Source organism: Palaemon carinicauda, chromosome 3 (assembly GCF_036898095.1).
Source record: "Palaemon carinicauda isolate YSFRI2023 chromosome 3, ASM3689809v2, whole genome shotgun sequence".
NCBI lineage: Eukaryota > Metazoa > Arthropoda > Malacostraca > Decapoda > Palaemonidae > Palaemon > Palaemon carinicauda.
The window spans coordinates 69,955,434-69,969,911 of NC_090727.1; the positions used below are offsets into that span (position 1 = coordinate 69,955,434).

At 35.4% G+C, this 14,478-nt stretch overlaps 3 long non-coding RNA genes across 17 annotated transcripts in view; 1 reads left to right on the forward strand and 2 right to left on the reverse strand.

The window, feature by feature from the left end:
• LOC137638331 (uncharacterized) overlaps window positions 1–4,410 on the reverse strand; it is a 174,508-nt gene extending 170,098 nt beyond the window's left edge. Inside the window, exon 1 of the long non-coding RNA XR_011044062.1 lies at window positions 4,287–4,410. This is a non-coding gene — a long non-coding RNA (uncharacterized lncRNA). The remainder of the gene's footprint in view (window positions 1–4,286) is intronic.
• LOC137638319 (uncharacterized) overlaps window positions 1–14,478 on the forward strand; it is a 1,154,758-nt gene that overhangs the window by 764,928 nt on the left and 375,352 nt on the right. The gene's annotated exons all lie outside the window — the stretch shown is intronic.
• LOC137638322 (uncharacterized) overlaps window positions 1–14,478 on the reverse strand; it is an 838,879-nt gene that overhangs the window by 263,899 nt on the left and 560,502 nt on the right. The gene's annotated exons all lie outside the window — the stretch shown is intronic.

Sequence of the window (14,478 nt, forward strand, 5' to 3'; positions counted from 1 at the left end):
GAACCAGTAACACAAACCACCGAGGCAGGCCGAAGAATGATTCGTTGCGTCTGGAACTGATAGACGATGTTGGTCAACAATCGCAATCGAAACCTCCTCCTCCTTATGGCCGAGATTCCTTAGAAACGACGAAAACGTTGGTATTTCTTTGTTTACGATTGATAAAACTGGCATAAGTTCCAAATGTTCACTCCCCGGAAGCGGATTCGCTTATGCGAAGTTTCGGCCAACCCGAAATTTAAGAAGGAACTGGCTGGAGAGAAGGAAGAGTCTACTCGAGAATAAACTACTGTAGCTATGCCTGGTTACGAGAAGGTAGGAGGGAATGCAAGACCTGACTTCTTGTATATAACCATCGAAACTAATGATCTATTAAAACGAAGCTTTAATTGTATGATGGTAGCTATTTCTTGTTGGTAGAAAAGATTGCTTGCCAGCATGCACTTGCGCAAGCGTACTTCTTTGCCTCCAGGTAAGTGTTTGAAAACGAGCCTGACCCTGCTTGTGAGAATAATGTATATGCGATGAATCGCAACATTATTGCTCAAAGAGATTAGTTGTTGACTACCTGTAGCCTTGTCAACAAGTTCATGAGCATGTGCACATCCAGCTAGTGGAGTGATTAAACTGACATCGGTATTAAACATTTGCCCTTAAGTGAATACTTGCTTGCAATCATTCATGAACGTTAGCAGAGGCTGACGCTATTCCTTTGGGAATAGAGGCTGATGCTATTCCTTTGGGAATAGAGGCTAACGCTATTCCTTTGGGAATAGAGGCTGATGCTATTCCTTTGGGAATAGAGGCCGACGCTATTCCTTTGGGAATAAAGGTTGACGCTATTCCTTTGGGAATAGAGGCTGGCAAAAATTAAACTTACAAAGCTATGTTTCACACGCCCGTTGTGTGAGTGCTACGGAGAGCTCTCCATTTCGTAGGGAAAACAAGCCTGAGAAAGTAACACTGAAGCATTTCACTTAACTCTGCATCTAACAAGATTTGTGGTGCCCTGGTGGCACAACGATGGCATGCAGCAGCCGCAAGCGGTTGGTAGGCATCCTAAATTGAGCCAATAACCCCTGAGGGATTCATCTAATGAGACTCCTCGTACAATTCTAGGTTTCTACCTCCCTGGTGGAGTCTGAATTTTCTCTAAGAATAATGTTATGAGAATTCAAATTCATGAGCAGTGAGGATAAACAAATACCGCAAATTATTAGTAACCTTTGTTCTTATTTACCAGGCCAAAAAACCACTAAAAAAGTAAAAAAGAAAATGTAAATTATAAAGATCCCTTCATAACTAAAAAAAAAAAAAAGTTTGAAGACTTAACACAAAATGTAAATTATGAAAATCCCTTCACAACCAACCAAAAATTCAGAGCTAACACACAATGCCAGCAAAACATACTGAATTCCAAGGAAGAAAACCCTCCCTACCAGAGTCAAAATGTTGTGAAACAATAGTGTACAGGTAGACGTGCTTTTTTTAGGTGGCCCTTGGTACCTATGCTTAAGCCCAAACCACTACTTATTGCCTTGGTTCTGAAGTTGAAAGAATACACCACACAACTCTCCAATAGAATTACCCACTACCTTAAAGGTACTTTCACTGCAAAGTGGCACATAGCATGTGTCAGACCACGCTTTGTTGTGAAAGTGACCTAAAAAAAAAATAACAGTTAAAGGGCCTAAAAATATTGTCTGACAGGTAGGAGCTACAGATATCATTTGGCTCTTAGACTAAGATTCGGGTTAACGGTTTCATTATAGCTGACAAAATTTTGCACCTAAAAACAGTATAATTTAACTATTGAAAAATGTGGTTAGAGACTTAGGAGACAAAATAGGCTATATCATTGTAATTAGCAAAGTAAAGCATTTTTACGGGTTAATGGATTCCAAGGAATTGGTTGGTTTTCAAGAATGATGAGGCACTTTGTATTAAGCTGAATCTCTAAATAATTATGTAATTTTTAGAACGTTAATTTGTGCTAATCAGGGCACAGGACCTTATAGATAAAGTTACATTAAGGATTAAGCCAGGGTACCTACAATGGTATGGTTGGGTTTGGTTAGGTTAGGCCAGGATGCATTTCAGATTACCACTTGACTTTTCATCCTTTAGCCTAGGTTAGGTTAGGTAATGATGCATTCTTGTATCACCATTTTTTTAGAAAACTCCCATCAAACATTTCCCAGTTTCACACTGTGGTTACACACAATTGTTAATACACACAATGATTAACTGAAAAGTTGGTGATTTAGTAGGTTAATGATACAGCAAGGTTAAGGCTACGGTAGTTTAAGGGAAAGAGTTATAACGAAAGTTTCTCTAGCAAGAAAAGTAGTATGAAGTCTTGCAAATAAAAATACAAAGTAAATTTATATAAAAAAACGACAAAATTAAGAGTGTGGTTCCTTTTTATCACTTGGTTCATTTGCTTAAGGAAAAAATATATCTTGCTTAGTGACAGGGGGAAAAAAAGGTAAATTTACAGTTTCTTCCATTATGGCGAAACTAGAATAAAAATATATTTGTTGCATCAGAAATAGTGTAGTTCCAACGAATTTAACGTTTATTTTGACCGCAAAACATCCGATTTAGAGATTTACTATGTAATTGTTGTTCTAGAATGCAGAAAGACCCTACTTCATCCCAACAATTATGGGGGACACCAGGTGGGAACCGGGGTTTTGGGTGGGGGGGGGGGCGTCAAATGATATTTGCAATAAATGAATACTTATCCTTCCACCACCCCTCCCCCTATACCCCTACCTAGCCCTACCGGGAGGGGCTCTGCCCCTCCTGCGACCCCCCTTAAGGCCACAGTGATTTTCAGGGCACTACTGAACCTAATAAACCCACCTAACCTAGCCTAGGGGCCCTGTACCCCTACCTAGGCCTACCGGGAGGGGTCTCCGCCCTCCCTGCGACCCCCCCTTAAGGCCACAGTGAATTTCGGGACACTACCCAACCTAATACAACCACTTAACCTAGGGCCCTGTACCCCTACCTAGGCCTAGCCCCTGCGACCCCCCCCCCCCTTACAGCCACTACCAAACACATCCATCAAACCAAATCCAAAGTGATGGTACTGCTGTATACATCGTTATACTATCACCATTATAATATACTCTATAAATTAATGAAGCTTACCTTAAACTGTTGGTTCATAAAGATGTGCTGGTGCTTTGAGGAAAACATGAAGCCGTTGCGAAGGTTCCTTGACATGCAGGACAATTTTTATTTTGTAAAATTAAATTGTGTCTCTGGCACAAATCCACAAGTTTTTCCATATTCCCCGCATAAGTTACAAATTCATTGTAAGTTAGGAAACAGTCAGGACAAGAAGATGGAATTTCAACTTCTTGTGCAATATGAGATGATGTGCTTGCTATGGCCTTCATGTCTAAGAACGAAATGAAATGCCTGGGTAAGACAATGTATTGTCACGCTGTGATTGGCCAAACATGTGTGACGCCATAGTGGACAGGCGCTGTGATTGGCCAAACGTGTAAGACTTCATAGTGGACTAGTTTGTCAGCGGATTATAGTGGTTACAGGGCTCATTTAAGCAAATACAAGACACAGTCAACAATAACAACAGACTTTAAAAAAATCTGGGAGGAAGACATGAGTAGCGTGAGTTTGATCGTCGATATATAAAGAACTAGGCATTTGCGACAGATAATATTTTACAGAAATACTACAAAAGACTTGCTTTACTCGGGAAATATATTATTATAATAGATTTCCCATAATGGATGAAACTGTAACAATACCGAAAAAAATCCTGTTGCCCATAGGTGAGGTGAGGGTATATTCCAAAATGAGTCCTGCCCAACAATGATGGTCAAAATAATATGCCACTAGGTAAAGATGTAATAAATTCACAACTAGTATTTAAGAATAAAAATGAATGATATATCGTTACCCAAGCATAATCTTCACCAAAGATAAACCTACACACTGTAAACACCATTATTGTTGGATGGCCATACACTTACACCTTAGACAACTTCTGCCCTAGCATAAAATCATTTAAGATTTTACTTAATCCTTAAGGCTAGCATAAAGTAACCTATCATCAAGACTAGCAAAAATAGCACCCTGTATACAAGTAGTTTCACGGGCTTGGCTACTAAAACATGTAGGCTAGGTATAAAGTTTCATTGGCCCTTGGCTACTAAAGCATGTACAACGCTCTATTTCTTACACTTAACTCATATCTTATACTTCTTTTATATCAAATAAAGCAGCTTAAATAATGAGCCATAACTTACCAAGTATTAAATCACAGAAATTGTTCGAAATCACAAAAAAAAAGGAAAGAAGATTCCCAAACTCACTCAGACACTTTCTTACGCCATGAGGATGGACGATCGAACAACAAAACAAACATGGCTGACAAGTGACAACTTGACAAGTAGTTAAAGAGACAAAGTCCAAGACAATGTCAGTGGTATAAAATCTTGAGTCCAATGATCATGTCAAAAAAAAATATATATTTTCTAGCCTTTAAAATAACTATATAGTTAAAACAGCCATAGTTTTTAGTGTGAAAAATGAAAATATTACATGACACGTGTAAGCAACAATGTAATTTACAAGGAGTCTCACTGAAGGTGTATTCAAATAAGTAATTATTAAAATAAATAAAAAAATGAAAGATAACGTCAAGCTCATTTCTAATGAATTTCATTAGATTCTTTATTTTTTTTCCATGAATGAGTATGATAATATATTTGTCTATATAAGAGCATATTTTTTTTTTTCAAGGAAGAGGCTATTTAGCCGGTCCCGGTAAAATAGACAAACCTACTTTGAAGCTTATTTTGCCGGTCCCGGTAAAATAGACAAGATTAAGGAGAAAGAAGAACTCAAGCGTAACTTGAGCTAGGAAGAATGGTTACAGTAGATGGAGGAGACTCGTGACCAAGGGAGGCCATGTGTCTATAAAACAGGCAGCGCCGCTACATGTATACTATGGTCTTCCACTGTCTTGGGGTAGAATTCTCTTGCTTGAGGGTACACTCGGACATACTATTCTATCCTATTCATCTTCCTCTTTATTTGAAGTTTTGATAGTAGGCTATGTGTGAAGGATCAAATTTAATGAGTGTTACTGTTCTTGAAAAATTTTATTTTGATTGTTTATACTTCTCTTTTAGTTTATTTATTTCCTTATTTCCTTTCCTCACTGGGCTATTTTTACCTGTTGGAACCCTTGGGCTTATAACGTCTTGCTTTTCCAACTAGGGTTATAGCCTGGCTTGTAATAATAATAATAATAATAATATTAATAATAATAATAAGCAAAAGAAGCAAAATGGTTAGTAAATACTATAAAACTATCAACTGAATACAATTCGAGATTATCAGTGAATAATGGAAGTAACAATGTAAAGGAAGAAAATATGACGAAGATTAATTATTAAAACAAGATGTAAAAGAATAACTAATCCTAGATATTATGGAATAAGGGGAAGACGATTAAAGAATAAGATTAAGAAGACCATGAATATTTGAAAATTAAAAATACAGAACTAATTATTTTAATAAATTAAAATAAATTTCAAATAATAAGTATACGAATTTTCTGACTCTATTACCTAATCTTTTCAGCTTAATTTATTCATTGTCATTACTATTATTACTCGGACACTTTTATCTTAATTCTCTTCCGCTTGTTTTTATAGTTTATATATGATAGATCTAATTTAATGATGTTACTGTTCTTAAAATACTTTATTTTGATTGTGTATTACTTCTTTTGTAGTTTGTTTATTTACTTGTTTCCTTTCCTCACTGGGCTATTTTTCCCCGTAGGAGCCCTTGGACATATAGGATCTAGCTTTTCAAACTAAGATTTTAGCTTAGCTTGTAATAATAATAATAATAATAATAATAATAATAATAATAATGCTGTTTTTAAAATATTTTATTTTGATTGCTCATTACTTCTCATATCGTTTACTTATTTCCTGGTTTCCTTTCCTCATTGGTCTTTATTTCCCTGTTGGAGTCCTTGGGCTTATAACATCTTGCTTTTCCAACTAGGATTATAGCTTAGCTAATAATAATAATAATAATAATAATAATAATAATAATAATATAATTCTTTCCATCATAAAAAATATGAGCTTCCATGGAGCTCACGGGAGGGATATATTGATGATTAAATTAAGAATAAAAGTATAATAAGGATCAAGAGAAAAAAAAACAACAGAAAGCAGTGTATTGGGAATTCGAAGACAATATTAAAAAATACAAACTTTTTACCATCTATAAAGAGCCAACATTTGGTACTCTATGTGGTACAGTACCCATAAGGATTTTGAATTATTTAAACTTACCTTTTACCTCCGCCAACGAAGTTGGAAAGAGGTTATGTATTACACCCCCCCCCTTTTTTTTTCTCTCTTTTGTTTGTGAACAGCTTCCTGACCCCAGTTTTAATCGTAGAATAATGAAACTTGCAGGGATTAACAGCTATCAAAAAAGCTGGGAATTATTAAATTTTGGAGGGTCAAAGTCAAATGTCAGGGTCACGGTCAAGCAAAATGTCCAAATCACGTAATCTGCCGTAAGTTTGGACATCGCTGTCACAGAGACTTCAAACTTGGTTCATATTTGAGTGTATGAAAATCCATGCCAATTAATGCATGTCAAGGTCAAAGGTAATGATAAAGGTCGAGAAATAAGCTCCCGCGACGGAGGTCTGCGCTCTACTGAGTGGCCCCCTTAGTTTTAAATCAATTTATTATTTCAAATGTTTGAATAGTATGCAGTCATGAGTAAATGTTTTTAATTTTCTATTTAACTTTCACAAATTCAAATATTCATTACGTCACTAAATAACTTCAGTTATCATGATGCCTGGTCGATAGAGAAACCACAAATGTTAAGTCAAAACTTCCAATGTGATAGAAGACGCCGAAGAATCAAGACAGAAAATATGGAGAGGAAGAGCGTGTCACAACGAGCAATGAAAATCTTGATAAATTCTGGAAATTGCTGATTCGGCCAGATCATCAGATTATCTTTAAAAAACGGGGGGGGGGGGGTTCTCAAGCGATTAGAACAAGGACCTCGGTGGAAACGGAGTTTCTCTGATCTCCAGATAATATCAGACACAGTTGTGGAGAACGAATTCATCAAAAAAAAAAAAAAAAAAAAAAAAAAAAAAAAAATTCCAGATCTGGGATTCATTTACAGAAAAAAAACATTTCAACATGTAGCAATTCATTCATAAATATTCCCGCATTTGGGTACGAGTGTCTCGGAGAGGATGCATTTATATTTTTTTTACAATCTTTAAAAACTGACAAAGAAACTCTGTCTACTACAGCACTGGTAAAGTGCTTGCCTAGCATTCGCATGGCAGCAGATCGATCCCAGCCAGGGATCGTGACTTTGAGCTGTTTACTGGATAACGGATGGATTTATAAATATTTTTTTTTCACAACATTTAAACCCTATAATGAAACTCTGGCTAGTACAGCACTGGTATTTGGCTTGCCTAGCATTCACAAGGCAACACATCGATCCCAGACCAGGACCGTGAGTTTAAGCTGTTTATTGGGGAGTAGATGGATTTATAAATATATTTTTTTTCACAACATTTAAACCCTATAATGAAACTCTAGCTGGTACAGCGCTGGTAAATTGCTTGCATAGCTTTCGCATGGTAGCAGATCGAGCCCCGACCGGGACCGTGAGTTTAAGCTGTTTACTGGGGAGGCCACTACTGTGGTTAGACACCACAGGGGGGTTGGGCTTGTCCAACTGACGTTCTGGTGAGTATCTATTCTGATGAAAATGGAACTGAAACCAGAAACCTTTAACTTTCAGATAAAAGGTACCAGCCGTAAAAACAACATAATAGTAAACTTATTATCCGATGTTGTCAAAAAATAAGAATTTCTCGATGTGGACGGGAACTCTCGGAGAATGAAAGAAAGAAAAGGAAAAAAAAATGTTGGGTAAAAAGCTTTCGAAGACAGTAATCAAAACTTCGTCAAAGTTAATGAAAAAAATGAATTATTTCTAAAACTTGTTTGACATAGTGGGTTATGAAAAAATCAAAATACGACATAAAGATTAGACTGAAGTTATTAATGTATTAATCCAGAAAATTAAATAATTCTAAAAGCTATAGGATAAGTGAATAAGATATTTCCCATCTAAATCCTGAACAGAATTATTTTTCTGTATAAGGCTTGAATATTATTGTAACAAAATGACACATGCACAATTAACTAAACATCAAATACTGCTTATAAAAACAAAAATAAATAACAGCAAAATTAGTTTTACGAAATAGTTTGTCTCTAGGAAAATAATTTGCACCCACATACATATACATAGATAATTTATATATATATATATATATATATATATATATATATATATATGTATATATATATATACAGTATATATATATATATATATATATATATATATATATATATATATATATATATATCTATCTATATCTATCTATATATATTATATATATATATATATATATATATATATATTTATATATTTATATATATATCCATATTTATATATTTATATATATATCCATATTTATATATATATATATATATATATATATATATATATATATAATATATATACACATATAAATATATATATATGTGTGTGTGTATGTGTATGTGTGTGTGTGTGCTGAGCATAGAAAATAGCTGCAAAAGCACCAATGACGGGTTTTTCCTCCATTGCTCTTATCAAATTAAAACTTTATGAATCGTCTTCAATTATCATTATCATTATATTAAAATTATCATTTTCATTAAAATTCATCTGGCCCAAACCCCACTCTCACCTTTCCTCTCGATCTATTTTGCACAGGTAAAGTCGTGTTCCAGTCTCCTTTCTAACATCCCTATTTCGGCCATAAGTGAAAGAGCTGGAAAGTGTTAACAAGAGGGGGAAGTCTCACTTAAATGCGGTCGAGAGTAAAGTTATGAAGTTAAATGGAAAGAGAGGCACTTTGGTAATGGATGTTAATGTGAATGGTTAGAGATTGGAAGTGGTAGATTCATGTAGGCCATTTGGACTCCATATAAAGAAGGAATGATGATGTGGGTGGATAGAGTCAGGAAAAATTAAACAGCAAAGGTACATTTAAAGATTTGACGTAAAAAACGGTAAAAGGGTACACTTAAAAAATTGCCGTAAAAACGGTAAAAATCATGGAATAAATGTTGCCAGGCATTTACCGTTTTAAACACGGATGGATTGACGCAAAGGAGTGATATTATGGTCACCAACCCGTAAAAGATAATAACAAAGTAAGGTAAAATTACGGTCGTCTGTATTTTACTGAAATACAGAAATTTTACGAAGAATTTCCGATTAAAATTGAGTTTTTAACAGTGTAGCAGGATGTGTGGAAGAGATTCAGAGGAGACTTGGAATATCTATAGAAACTATAGGCGAGAATGTCTGAAAGGGTTAGGCCAAATCTTCTTAGGAAGGTGCAAATCGAAGCAAAAGTCTTGAAGCTTTGGAGAAATGCATAAATGGTTAAAAATGGCTGTGGAAGAATATGAACGTGAAATAAATTATGAATGAGATAGCTGTCACTTTATTTATTTTATTCGGATTAATCCCCTGAAATGAGAAATATTTTAAGACTGAAAACACTTACAATCACAAAATTATATATATATATATATATATATATATATATATATATATATATATACATTACATATATACACATACATACATACATACATACATATATATATATACATTATATACATACACATACATATATATATGTATATATATACAGTATATATATGTATGTGTATATATATAAACATAAATCCACTATACATGCAACTGCTGAAAAAAAATCTGCATCATCATTCTCACAAATATGAAATATGATAATATTCCTGATGATTCAAGTTCCTGAACGAAAGGAAAGTACTTATAACCTGGGAAATATATATATATATATATATATATATATATATATGTGTGTGTGTGTGTGTGTGTGTGTGTGTGTATTAGTAAAGCAATAACCATTAGCTAACATTTTTTATTAATAAGAAAAAGTTCCCACATAAGAGGTCTTTCGAGAGAAAAAAAAACTTGGTAATATTTAACCATCAGAATTTCCGATGCATAAAATCATTTAATATTCATGGCGAAAACTAGAAAATATGAAGGGGTCAGCCCAGATTAATTTACACTGAGCATTACCGCTGAAGTTGACGTGAAGAGAGAGAGAGAGAGAGAGAGAGAGAGAGAGAGAGGAGAGAGAGAGAGAGAGAGAGAGAGAGAGAGAGAGAGAGAAATTCTCTCCAGGTTCTCATCAACAAAATAATAAGTCATTGGCCCTTGCACTCAAAACAGTTTTGATTCATTATGAAAATAGAATGAATAATTCACAACAGATGGTTTACAAAACAAGTTCACATTTGGTTAAAAGCTGGAGGAAGGAATTGAAATTTCGTGACATTCAAAATAATTATGTAGAGAGAGAGAGAGAGAGAGAGAGAGAGAGAGAGAGAGAGAGAGAGAGAGAGAGAGAGAGAGAGAGAGAGAGAGAGAGTTACAAGGATTTTGGATGTCTCACAGACTTTTTAGTCCATTCGCAGAGACTCCATTTGTTCTTTGGTAGAGAAATTTAGTTTAAGCATATAAAGAGTTCTTATGATCTTGTCTAACTCATTTTTGAGCAGAGAGAGAGAGAGAGAGAGAGAGAGAGAGAGGAGAGAGAGAGAGAGAGAGAGAGAGTGAGTTTGTATTCAGAAGTGGAGAAACCTAGTCATCAGCAAAAAAAAATTTTCCCTTTTAATGTTGACCCCAACCACGTTTAAACTCATCATATCCACTAATCGAGGCTCCTCGACTGTTTTTCTTTTTTTTTCTCTAGAAAGGAATGGTAAGAAAGAATTGAAAATTAAACACATACACACAGTACATATATATTTTACCTAAGGATCTTTTTCTGTTTGGCCCCAAAAGGACTAGCGCATAGTAGCATACTCTGTATTTACATCTACATACACAACCTTCATTCATTGTTATGTTTAATGTCCAAAAAGGATAATTAATAAATATCAAAGTATAGCATTACTAGAACGTCAGTCGGGAAAGCCTAATCCCCTACTGTTGTGCCCAACCACATCAGTGGCCTCCTCAGTAAACAACTGGGATCGATCTACTGCAATACAAATGCTAGGCGAACACGTTACCACTGTATTATAATACAAGAGCTAGTACAGTGTTACTAGCCATTTCACCAAGAATACCGATAATAAAGAATAAGATAAAATATTTTTTCTATACTAAATACAAAATACTTATACACAAAAACATTAACACGGGCTAGGATCGATCTGCTGAAATGCGAATGCTAGGCGAACACTTTACCACTGTACTAGACAGGAGCTAGTACAGTGTGCTAGCCATTTCACCAAGAATACTCACAATGAAAATTAAATAAAACATTTTTTCAATACTAAATACAAAATACTTACGTGCACAAAAACACAAACAGCTCTAAACACGAGGGTGGGGGGAGGGAATGATTAAAATGAATAATTGAAATGATTATGACAAAGCTTAATCACCTCTGACAATTGCACAACCTGGGAGAGCTGCGTTATCGCTCTAATGTCCCGCCACCCAAGAAGAGAAAAAGCTATTCAGCATTATTAATGGAAATGGAGTACAGACCATTTAGCTGGTGATATTCAAATGGTAATTCACAATGAAACAAATTCATTTCGTGTATTATTTCTCCATGGCGATGAATGCATATTTAAGCTATTTTCGTCTAGTAAACAGATGAAACTAGAGGGGTATTCAGTAGAGCGCAGACCTCCGTCGCAGTAGCTTATTACTCGATCTTTTGCTCGACCTTGACTTTGACCTTTGACCTTAATATGTATGAATTGGCGTGGATTTTCATACACTCAAATATGAACAAAGTTTGAAGTCTCTGTGACAACTATGTTCAAACTTATGGCTGATTACGTGGATTTGGCAATTTGCTTGACCTTTGACCTTGACCTTCAAGAGTTTAATCGTTTCCAGCTTTTCACATAACAGGTAATCCCTGTAAGTTTCATGACTCTACGATTAAAATTATCGCCATGAAGCTGTTCACAAACAAACAAACACAAACAGGGGGTAAAACACAAACTCCTTCCAACTTCATTGGTGGAGATAATCAATAATCCTCTCCGTGATTTGGAAAATTATGAAAAATATAACATAATCTAAAAAAAAACATATTTTGGAAATTGAGTTTTTATCATTAAATGATCTTGCAGTCTCTTGACTTCACTGCATGTTATGTTATCTGCGATAACTTCAATGCTAATAACAGAGGAGTTTGGCTGTCTTAAGGTGATACTGATATGAAAGATAAAGAATTTAGATATATCTAAGGTAAAGAAATGCTTCTAGCTCTAACTGATACTTCAGGCATATTTAAGTTAGGTTAGATAAAACCAACATCTGTGACCGTATTGACAATTCTGGTGAACTCCGATTTAATAAGGGATCTAAATTCAGTAAATTAATGATAAACAATATTTTGAGAGAGAGAGAGAGAGAGAGAGAGAGAGAGAGAGAGAGAGAGAGAGAGAGAGAGAGAGACAATATTAGATATAAAAGAGTGATAAACAATATGAGAGAGAGAGAGAGAGAGAGAGAGAGAGAGAGAGGGGGGGGGGGGGGTGCTGACAGACTTGCTGTGTGAAAGTAGCCATGAGTAAACCACTAACAGCTATATTACTTTTTAAAAATCAGACGATAAAGTCTAATTCACTGAAATTCTACATTATACGTATCAGGGAGAAATAAGAAGCACACTGGGAATTTCCACTACAACACTGAAAAAATATTGAATATTCAAACAGAATATCATCATTATTTCTACATAATTCACATCCCCAATTGGAAAAGCAAAATGCTACAAGCCCAAGGACTCCAAAGCGGTTACATAAATTATCGTAACAATGACTATGGTCAAAGATGCTATTTTATCAAGTCTTACTGCGAGCGGAGCTAAAATGTTAACATGAACAAAAATAAAAAAGGATAACCTGGTTGTGGTGGCCTGTTGGTAACGTTATTGCCTGGTGATCGCCAGATAGTCACGCCCAGACTCGTTGGTTCAATTGGTCACTGCAACCTCACCATTCTTGTGAGCTAAGAACCGGGGGTTTGGGAGAGCCTATAGGTCTATCTGCTGAGTCATCAGCAGCCATTGCCTAGCCTTCCTTGGTCCTAGCTTTGGTGGAAAGGGGGCTTGGGAGTTGATCATATATATACATTGTCAGTCTCTAGGGCATTGTCCTGCTTGATAGGGCAATGTCACTCTCCCTTGCCTCTGCCATTCATGAGTGGTTTTTTATACTTTGAACTAATATCCAGGATCTCCCCGTGAATGTTAAAATTCGTGAAAACCTGATTATCACAAAGGAAAGCAATTATTATCATTATTAGCTAAGCTACAACCCTAGTTGGAAAAGCAGGATGCTATAAGCCCATGGGCTCCAACAGGGAAAAGTAGCCCAGTGGGGCAAGGAAATAAGTAACTAAATATATTACAAGAGAAGAAATGAACGACTGAAATAAAATATTCTAAAGAACAGCAGCAACATTAAGATAGATTTTGCCTATATTACCTATAAGAAGACTTATGTCAGCCTGTTCAACATAAGAGCATTCGCTGCAAGTTTAAACTTATGAAGTTTCACCGATTCAACTACCCGATTAGGAAGATCATTCCTAAACTTGTTCACAGCTGGAATAAAACTTCTAGTACACTGTGTAGTATTGAGCCTCATGATGGAGAAGGCCTGACTATTAGAATTAACTGGATGCCTAGTATTACGAAAAAGTTATTGAACACATTACATGAAAACATATATGAGGAAATGGAATCCACTGAATAAAAAATGTTACAGTATATCAAGCAAGTGATGACGTTAATTCATGATAATGTTGGTGGTCGAAGTATGCAAAGGCTACTGTGTACTTTGATGAATGTGATAACTTACGACATTACGAGCGATTTTTATGGGGCTTGGGAACTTAACACAATATGGTTCATTTCTACTTGCTGCCATTATGCACGCAACCGAAAACATGGTAAAATAAAAATTACCGAAGAAGAGATTGAAATAAGCTCTTAACTAGGAAGTACAATTTATAACACTCTCTCTCTCTCTCTCTCTCTCTCTCTCTCTCTCTCTCTCTCTCTCTCTCTCTCTCTCTCTCTCTCTCCTTGTAACTGCTATATTTAATCAAAATTATCCGGCATCGTTATCTAATTACAGCATATTTCTGTTGCTCCTACAATATCTACATTTTCCCAGTTATTCTGTTGTATACTGTGAGAACATTTCTTAAATCTCTCTCTCTCTCTCTCTCTCTCTCTCTCTCTCTCTCTCTCTCTCTCTCTCTCTC